This window comes from Apium graveolens, chromosome 9 (genome assembly GCF_009905375.1).
Source record: "Apium graveolens cultivar Ventura chromosome 9, ASM990537v1, whole genome shotgun sequence".
In the NCBI taxonomy this organism is placed as follows: Eukaryota; Viridiplantae; Streptophyta; class Magnoliopsida; order Apiales; family Apiaceae; genus Apium; species Apium graveolens.
In genome coordinates this window covers 7,917,339-7,927,326 of record NC_133655.1, presented here as the reverse complement: position 1 = coordinate 7,927,326, position 9,988 = coordinate 7,917,339, and positions in this window count along the sequence as shown.

The following is a 9,988-nucleotide window of genomic DNA, read 5'->3' as shown; positions in this document are numbered from 1 at the left end:
CCTTTACATGATAAATTATAAATTACCATTGTTCGTCAATTTAATTGACTGGTGTAATTGTTATTACAGGTAAGACATTTTGCTACAAGCTAGCTTGTACTATAGTTTGCTTTGTAGTTCATGCATAGAATTTATCCACAATTTTTTTAGAGTAGCAGCACAAAATAGTCATCACTATAGGTATATCTCATTTTCCAGTTAAGCTCAGCAACAAAACTGTCTTCTGCTATAATTGTAATTTTGTCAATCTTAGCTCTGTCATCTTAATATTGTCGTTAAAAGATTCTCTATATGAATCTTGATGCATGCTTTAGAGTGTGAGTACTCGACAGGATCCTGATTTCGTAATTGAATCTAGTTGCTCCGCGTGTTCATGTGGCATTGTTTAAACTTGGAGACGGCTTCAATCCGCATGAGAGTGACTATGAGGAGCAACGAAGTGATTAAGAATTTTTGCATTGCAGGCACTGTTTAACAATGTAATGAGAATATATTTACAAGTACATATGCAACTTAAAATACAAATTTGTTGACATTGTACAGTGTATGCAAGAATAACTGGGCGAGGACTATAGTTGGATCAGGTCTGAACTCGTGTATCTATACTAAATTATTATAAGTAACATGCAAGTACAACTCTCTACCCTACTATTCTTTTCAACGAGAGTTGGCCTCCGTTTTCAGATTACCCCTTCTCTTCTCCATCTACAATTCTCTTTCATTATTTAATCATTTTCACTATTCCATCTTCTCTTTTATTTTATTGTTTTTTCAAAATTTCGAACAAACATCTTTTATGGGTGTGATTTAATCATTTTTGGGTGAGATCTTTCTTGTACTTTGTTATCAAGGTTGTCCCAAATTTTTTTGGGTGTTAGTATGTTTTGTTAAAGTATTTGTGTTTGTTGATGTGGGTTCCGCTAGAAAGGATTTATATGGTTTTTTGGCAGTCTGGATTTCTTGCATCGAAACTGAGATGGTGAATATTACAAGTGCTTACTTTTCACGACAGAAGATTGTTCATAGTTTGGGGGTATTTGTTCCTCCGGTTTTAGTTGATGTAACTAAAAATTCTGAATATTGGGCTACAGATGGCATTAATGTGACGGTCAATTGTGTTGGTGTTGGGTGGATTGCTGGGAAAGTTATTATAAGCCTATTTATTTTAAAGAATATTATTCTATTTGTTAAACAATCTGAAAACAAGACGACTACTTGTTTAGTTCGTTTATTTTTTTCCCAATCAGGTTGTATTATCAGTTCGGAGGTTGTTCCGACTGTTTTTCAGTATTTTAATGAATGCATTCTATTTTGTTTGTCAAAAAAAAATACTATATTATTATAAGCAAAATAAAGTGTAAACAAATATAGTTTTATTAATAAAAATAAATTAAGTATCTAATATAACTACAAACTCTATGAATTCTTATCCAACTTAATATCTAATTGCACTCAAATTCTTTCTTACCTCTTTTGTAGAAACCAAACACTTTTAAAATTAAATTTAGTAATTCAAATTATAATATAACAATAATATATTTAATAAATCAAGAAAAAAATAAAAAAAATATTAAAAAAAATAATATATCAACCTATCTATACTATATTATTATAAGCGAAATATGGTTTCGTTTGGTCGGTTGGTTAACACCTTCCTAAAAATTATGATAACACCTTCCAAAATAAAGTGTAAACAAATATAATTGTATTAATAAAAATAAATTAAGTATCTAATATAACTACAAACTCTATGAATTGTTATCCAACTTAATATCTAATTGCACTCAAATTATTTCTTACCTCTTTTGTAGAAACCAAACACTTTTAAAAAATTAATTTTAGTAATTTAAATTATAATATAACAATAATATATTTAATAAATCAAGAAAAAAATAAAAAAAATATTTTTAAAAAATAATAATATCAACCTATCTATATATACTATACTATTATAAGCAAACCATGATTTTGTTTGGTTGATTGGTTAATACTTTCTAAAAAAACAGCCTAACGCTAAAACCTACTCCATTGGTCATTTATATCAAAAACAAATTTGGATCGCAAAATTAATAAACAAATTTGAAAAAATAAGATTAAATAATTTATATTAAAATTAATATCATAAATTTCAAAAACTTATTTATTTTATTTCATAATTTACCTTTTATAATAAAAGTAAATATAAGAATAATAATAATATGATAATAAATATTAAAATTAAACCATGCATCGCGCAAGTTATATGCTATTTTAAGCGTAATATGGTATGATTGGTTTGTTTAATAACTTCCTAAAAAATAGTTAACATGACTTTCAAAAATATTATTAATATTAAAGATAAGAAAAACATGTATTTTTTACTCTTCTAAAATTAATTCAAATTATAATTCTACCAAATAACCCATAATCAGTTAATTCTTAATAGTTTATGCACATGAGATGAACACAAATACTATATTTCAAAATAAAATAAAAAATACATGAAATTGAAAAAACACAAAAATTGCATTCTCACGGTTTTACATAGGCGCCAACATGAAATATGATTTCTTATATTAAAATTGATTTTCTTATGTTTAAGAAACACCGATAACTAAAAAATGGATGTTTTCGAATTAAAAAAAAATTGAATTTAGGATCTGTACACTAAAATTTTAGTTATAAAATAAAGAATTCATGATGTAAGTATTAAAATATGAGTAGGCATGTCACAATTTTAATATCTTTTAATTGTAATAATATAATATTAATATGTGATGATATTTTTAAATTTTTAAATAAATATACGAGAATCGTTATATTCAATATGAACAGTATTCTAAATCTTAATATTTTAAATATATAAATTTGAATCTGTCAAAAGTATAATATAAATGATATATGTATCATTAGTTTAAATAATACATAATTATTATATTTTATTTAATTATATTTTACAGTTTTTTTAATTTTACAAAAATTATTATATAAATAATAATATTATGTTATAATCAGCCCGTGCATCGCATGGGTTATAGGCTGGTAATAGTAAAGAAGATAAATTTGTTGACATTGTGCACGAACAACTCCGCGAGGACTATAGTCGGATCGGGCTTGAACTCGTGTATAATAGTCAAGATGTATCAATCGGTGTTCGCTATGGGCCCAATAAGGCCAACTGAACGAAGACACATCGGACGATTGAGCTATTGGGTCGAAGGTCCACCAGGCCCATAAGCCGAAGGCCCACGGAGAGCCTCAGGCCAATGCCCATCTTTCTTCCCGACCGTTGGAAAGCAAAAGAGGCATAACGCCCCCTTTTCACTCCCTCCTTAATGATGAGTAACGGATGAGCATTCATGGCCTAAATGGGTATAAAACCCCTTAGAAAATAAGATAAAAAAACATACAATTCTCTCTCAAATACTCTGCTTTTCTTGTATTTTCTACTCACTTTACAACCAGATTCTCATTCTCACGCCGGAGGTGAATCGGGGGTACAAACTCTCGCATTCTCTTCACTTTCAGGTCTTAGCAGAAGCCATCTTCGTGGAGGCCGAAGCCTGTTCATCCACCCGAAGGAATCTGGGCGTAACATTTGGCGCCGTCTGTGAGAACTACGAGAGCTACAAGCCGAGATAACGAGAGCATGACAGAAATAATTCATGAGCATTCACCGCCGCCTGGTTTTTCCGATAAGGGGCAACCATCCACCCTAGCGGACGAAGGTGGAGTCATCACATTAACTCCTGAAGAAGAAGCCTTACTCCTAAATATTCGGGCGGAAAAGGTTGCGGAGAAGGGTAAAGCCAAAAGTGGCCAAGCTGAAAAGGAGGCAGAGGCCCGCGCGAAGCGAATAGAGGCTGATGCGCTACGACTGAAGGCCCTGCAGCTTCAAAGAGAAGAAATTGAACTGCAAGAGAGGACCTTGCACGAAGCGTTGCAGGCCGACGAGCCTGGAGGAACGAATAAGGATAGGAGAGATCGTAGGGTGCATGACGAAGAAGATGAGTCTGACTCTGATTCGTATCCCCGGAGGAAGAGGACGGAATAACCCTTCTCATCTGACTCAGATGAGGAGCAGTCAGATGAGGAGCTCGATGGATCCCGCCTCAGGCACAATTGCCTAGAAAAGGCCTTGTTCGGCGATAAGAGGCAGACAGAGAACTGGTCGTGACACAAGAAATCTAACAATATCGACCCCCTCCGGGCGAAGAAAGGCAATTCCCTAAGATGAGTGAGTTCAGCGGGAAGGGAGACCCCGAGGAACACTGTGAAAAGTACGAGTTGCTAATAATTGGGATGTGTCATAATGATATCATGCTTTGCAAAATGTTCAAGACCTATCTGAAGGGGTCAGCTTCGATATGGTACAAATCCCTTAAGCCTAGGTCCATTGGCTCTTACGAACAACTGAAGAGGAAGTTTCTGAAGTACTACTCGCACCTGTGCGGAAAGGCGAAGGACACTGAAGCCCTGGTCCACTGCAGACAGAGGGCGAACGAGGAGTTGGGGAATTATCTCGCTCGGTTCAAAGAAGAAGCTGGGATGGTTACTAATCTGGACAAGGTCAAGGCAATGGGTTTCTTGACGACGGGGCTGGACCCCTATAAAGGTAAAAAGTTTCGCTCATCTCTTTACGATTTTCCCCCAAAATCCCTGAATGATATATATGTGAGGGGCGAGAACATTCGCCGAAAAATGGAAAGTATTGGGGGTATAAGGACTCCCGAAGGGATGACTGATCGAAGCGAGCTGACAGATACGAAGGCTCATGATTAGGCTCTGACCGAAGGGATGGTAGAAAAGAAGGAAGGAAAGAGACAGATCGCGGGGCCGAACGGCGACGAGATAGAGATTCAGTCGTATTCACCCATTTGAATGCGCCAATCTCCAAGATTCTCCATGAAATCAAGGGCAAGCCCGGGTTCGTTCGGACGGCCAAAATGAAGGTCCCTAACCATAAGAAGAACCCCGACAAATACTGTGACTATCACAGGGACAAGGGGCATAATACCGACGAGTGCTACCACCTCAAAAGGCTAATTGAGTGAATGATCAAAGACGGTGAACTTAATCAGTTCGTCCGAGATCTGAGAGACAGATTGGGGCCGAAGGAAAACCAAGAGGAGAAGGTAGAAGCCGAAGAGCCGGAACGAAGGGATAGGATAAGGGGCGAAATAAAAACTATATCTGAGGGCAGCATCCTAGACAAGGATAGCAAGACAGCCAAGAAAAAGTAGGCCTGACAAGTGTACAATCTCTATCAGTTCGGTCAGGCGAAGCCCCACATGCCCATGACCTCAGCACTGAGGACTACGAGGACGTCATTCGCCCACAAGAGGACCCCCTTATTATTAACCCTATCATCGGGCATAATAAAATATGGAAGGTGATGGTGGATACCGGAAGTTCGGCCAACATACTGTTCCACAAAACCTACTGCAAGATGAATTTGGCTGGAGAACAGTTGGAGCCCTGCAATGAGGCTTCTCTTTACACCATTAGAGGACACCCCATACAGTTTGAGGGAACAATCACGCTTCCTGTCCTCCTTGGCAAGTTACCGTATATTGTTGAAAAGCCGGTGATGTTCTACGTGGTACGGATTGAGAGCCCCTACAATACAATATTCGGAAGACCCTTCTTGTCGACCTTTGAAGCGGTAGAATCTATACCCCATCTTAAACTCAAGTTTCCGACCGAGAAAGGGGTAGGAGAGATGAGGGGCGATCAAAAAACTACCCGAATCATAATGCTGGAAGACCTAGAGAAGGATCAAGAATATGAAGGGCCAGACGAAACCAGGAAAAGAAAAAGGGCCGAAGCCGAGCACAGTGGAAGCTGAGAAACACTGAATATTGAGTTAGAAAAGTTTGGAGCGGATCTCTCAAGCCCTATCGCCGAACCCAAGGCGGAAACCGAAGAGGTAGAGCTATATGCAGGCCAGTTGGGAAAAATGGTTCGGATAGGGAAAAATATGGGGGCAGATCTGAAGAAAAAGGTAATAGCTGTCATTCGGAAATACCATGATGTGTTCGCCTGGGGGCCGGAAGACATGCCCGGTTTGGATCCCAAGACGGCTAAGCACTGTTTGAATGTACAGCCTGAGGCCAAACCGGTGAAGCAGAAGAAGAGGACATTCGCAGTCGAACGACAGAAGGTCATAGAGGCCGAAGTAGAAAAACTGTTGAAAGCCAAGTTCATTAAAGAAATTGAATACCCTGACTGGCTAGCCAACATGGTGGTTGTCAAGAATTCAAATGGGAAGTGGAGGATGTGCGTGGATTATACAGACCTCAAAAAGACATGTCTGAAGGACCACTACCCCTTGTCTAGCATCGATCAGCTGATAGACGCAACGGCTGGCTACCAGCGTTCATAACTCCGAAGGGGACTTATGCTTATATTAAAATGCCCTTCGGACTAAAGAACGCCGGAGCCACATTCCAGCGGATGGTGAACAAGATCTTTAAAGAGCAGATTTGTCGGAACAAGGAAGCTTATGTGGATGACATGATTGTAAAATCATTGTTCCAAGATCATTCCGAAGACTTGAAAGAATGTTTCGAGACGCTCCGGAGAAATAACATGAGGATAAATCCGAACAAATGCACCTTCGGAGTGTCCAGTGGCAAATTCCTGGGCTATATGGTCAGCACCCGGGGAATAGAGGCGAACCCTGAGAAAATCGAAGCGGTCATTAATATGGAAGCCCTTAAGTACATCAGAGACATCCGGAAGCTGATTGGTCGACTCGCCGCCCTTCGCCGCTTCATCTCCAGGTCAGCCGAGAAGGCACTCCCCTTCTTCGCCGTGCTTAAAGGGTTGAAGAATTTTGAATGGGGGCCTGAATGCCAACAGGCATTCGAAGAAGTGAAGGAATACCTTACTAAGGCACCACTCTTAATGAGGCCTGATCCGAAGGAGACTCTTCAGCTTTACCTGGATGTGTCCGACAGAACCCTAAGGGCGGTTCTTGTGAAAAACCATGAAGGCAATCAACACCCTATGTTCTATGTGTCCCATGTCCTCAAGGATGTAGAGACGAGGTACCCCCAAGACGAAAAATTCGAATATGGGTTGGTTATGGCCTCCCGAAAATTGTGACATTACTTCCAAAGCTGAACGATTCAAGTTATCACCCTTCAACCTTTGAAGAAAATTTTAACAAGGCCCGAGGCCTCGGGAAGAGTAGTAGCCTGGTCCATCGAACTTGGAGAGTTTGATCTTGAGTATGTCCCCAGAACGGCGATCAAGGCATAAGCTCTGGAAGATTTTGTGGTCGAATGCACATTCTCGGGGCCGCAGGATCTCACCCCAGATGAACAGCTTATTCGGACCCCTGGGAAATGGAAACTCTTTGTAGATGGGTCGGTAGCTGGGAAAAAATGTGGGGCCGGCTTAATACTTTCCAGCCCCGAAGGGTTTGAGATATGCCAGGCTATAAGATTCGACTTTCCTCTGACGAACAATGAAGCAGAGTACGAAGCACTCCTCGCAGGAATGGAGTTAGCCCGAAGCCTTGAGGCGAAGCACCTGAGAGCCTTCAACGATTCTATGCTGGTAGTAAAGCACTTCTCCGGAGAATATGAGCAAAGGGACCCATGGACGAAGGCTTACGCCACCAAGGTAAAAGACGCTTCTCCGTCATTTGAAACTTTTGAGCTAAATCAAATTGGTAGGGAAAACAGTGGAAGGGCAGACGCCCTTTCCAGGCTAGCTTCGGCCAAGACATAGAGCCTAACTGGTTCTATCTACCTCACCGAAGCCAAGACGCCTTCGATCGAAAAGAGAGAATGTCTAGAAATCCATCAGGGGACCGATTGGATGACCCCACTAAGAAATTTTCTGGAGAAAGGTATACTCCATCCGGACCGAAGGGAAGCACTAAAGATAAAGTATAGAGCCTCGAGCTACACTATCATTAATGGAAGGATGTATCTACGGTCTATCAGCCAGCCCCTCCTCAGATGCCTAAACACCGAAAAACAACATCAGGCTCTTGAAGCGGTCCACGAGGGAATTTGTGGAGAGCATCTGGATGGACGGTCCCTAGCCTACAAAATCCTCTGTCAAGGATTCTTTTGGCCAACTCTAAAAGCCGATGCCAGCGAATATGCCAAGAAGTGTGTACAATGTCAGTTGTTCGCCACTGTTCCAAGCCAACCCCCTGAAGAAATGACTTATGTACTCAACCCTATTCCGTTCGTCATGTGGGCCGTGGACATAGTTGACATTCTCCCAACTAGCACGAAACAAGCAAAATACTGCATAATTGCCATCGACTACATGACCAAGTGGGTTGAGGCCCGACCGTTGTCGGCTATATCCGAAAAAGCAGCAAATAATTTCTTCCTAGAACAGATTATTCTCCGATTCGGGATTTCGAAGATTTGCATCTCTGATAATGGGACTCAGTTTATTGGAAACAAGTTCCGAAAGTTCCTGCACCACTTTGGGATCGAACAAAGATTCAGCTCAGTCACCCACCCACAAGGGAATGGGGCAATCGAAGCGGCAAAAAAAATAATTTTTCAAGGAATAAAGAAGAGGTTGGGCGAAGCTAAAGGCAGGTGGTCAGAAGAGCTCCCTTGGATCTTGTGGGCTTACCGAACGACCCCTAGGTCTTCAACAGGAGAAACTCCTTTCAGAATGGCCTACGGGACCGAAGCCCTAGTTCCCGTCGAAGTGGGATTGGAATCATACTGAACCGAGGTCTACAATGTAGAAACTAACAGCTTTGGGTTAAGGGCGAACGTGGACTTATTGGAAGAAGCAAGAGAGGTTGTCCACCAAAGGAACATGAAATACTTGCTACAGGCAGCCCAATATTATGACTCCGACATTAAGAAGAAGTCGTTCGGAGTAGGAGACCTAGTCCTAGGGGAGCTGGCTGCTTCTATGCCAGCCAAACAAGGAAAGCTTCAGCCGAACTCGGAAGGGTCATACAAGGTGACTGAAGTCGTTCGCCCAGGAACATACAAACTTGAAACATTAACAGGCGAAGCAATCAAAAAACACCTGGCACGCCAGTCGCCTTCGAAAGTTTTATCAGTAAGAAATTTCCCTTAAAGTCAATTTGTACTTTGAATTTTATATGAAAAGTGTAAGGAGTTTAATCATAAATGAAAATGCACTTTCTGTCACATCTATCTTTATTAAATACCAAATGCGTGGCCGAAGAAGTATTATCTAGGGGCGATCCCAACAAAGATAAACCCTTCGGCCAACACATTTGTTCTCTTTACGAACGAAGTATGAATGATTAAGAATATAGGGGCAATCCCACAAAAATCAAACATCCTTCGCTCCACCACTATTATCTAATTTACAATAAATGCATGGTAAGGATGAATGAAGAATCTTTAGGGCAATCCTGAGATAAGACCTTCTCCTTCGTCCTTCCCTTATTGTTTAGTGATATTAAAGAAGACCGAAGGAAACCCTGCCTTAGGGCAAACCCAAAGAAGACAGGACCCTTCGGCCTTAATTTCGCATATATTTAAAACGTTTGCAGAGCGATAAAGGCCTGGTCTAGGGGCAATCCCAAAGAAGACCAGCCCCTCTTCTTTATTGACCAAATGAACGAAGGCATGTTGGTCAAAGGGAAATAAAAAATGATCAGCATCCATATTCCTTCGCCCAACAGAAGCCTTTTAAAGTCTTAACAGCCCGAAGTCACCTTCAGCCTTTAACACTCGGGGCCGAAAGAGGTGGTAAGGCCATAATTAAAGTTATTAAAATTGCTAAGGCGAATGATAAAGCCGAAGATGCGATTCATATTATTAAAATTGTTAAGGCGAACGATAAAGCCGAAGATACAATTAAATTTATTAAAATTGCTAAGGCAAATGATAAAGCCGAAGATGCGATTCATATTATTAAAATTGTTAAGGCGAACGACAAAGCCGAAGATACAATTAAAGTTATTAAAATTGCTAAATTGATAAGGCAAATGATAAAGCCGAAGATGCGGTTCAATTATTAAAATTGCTAAGGCGAATGA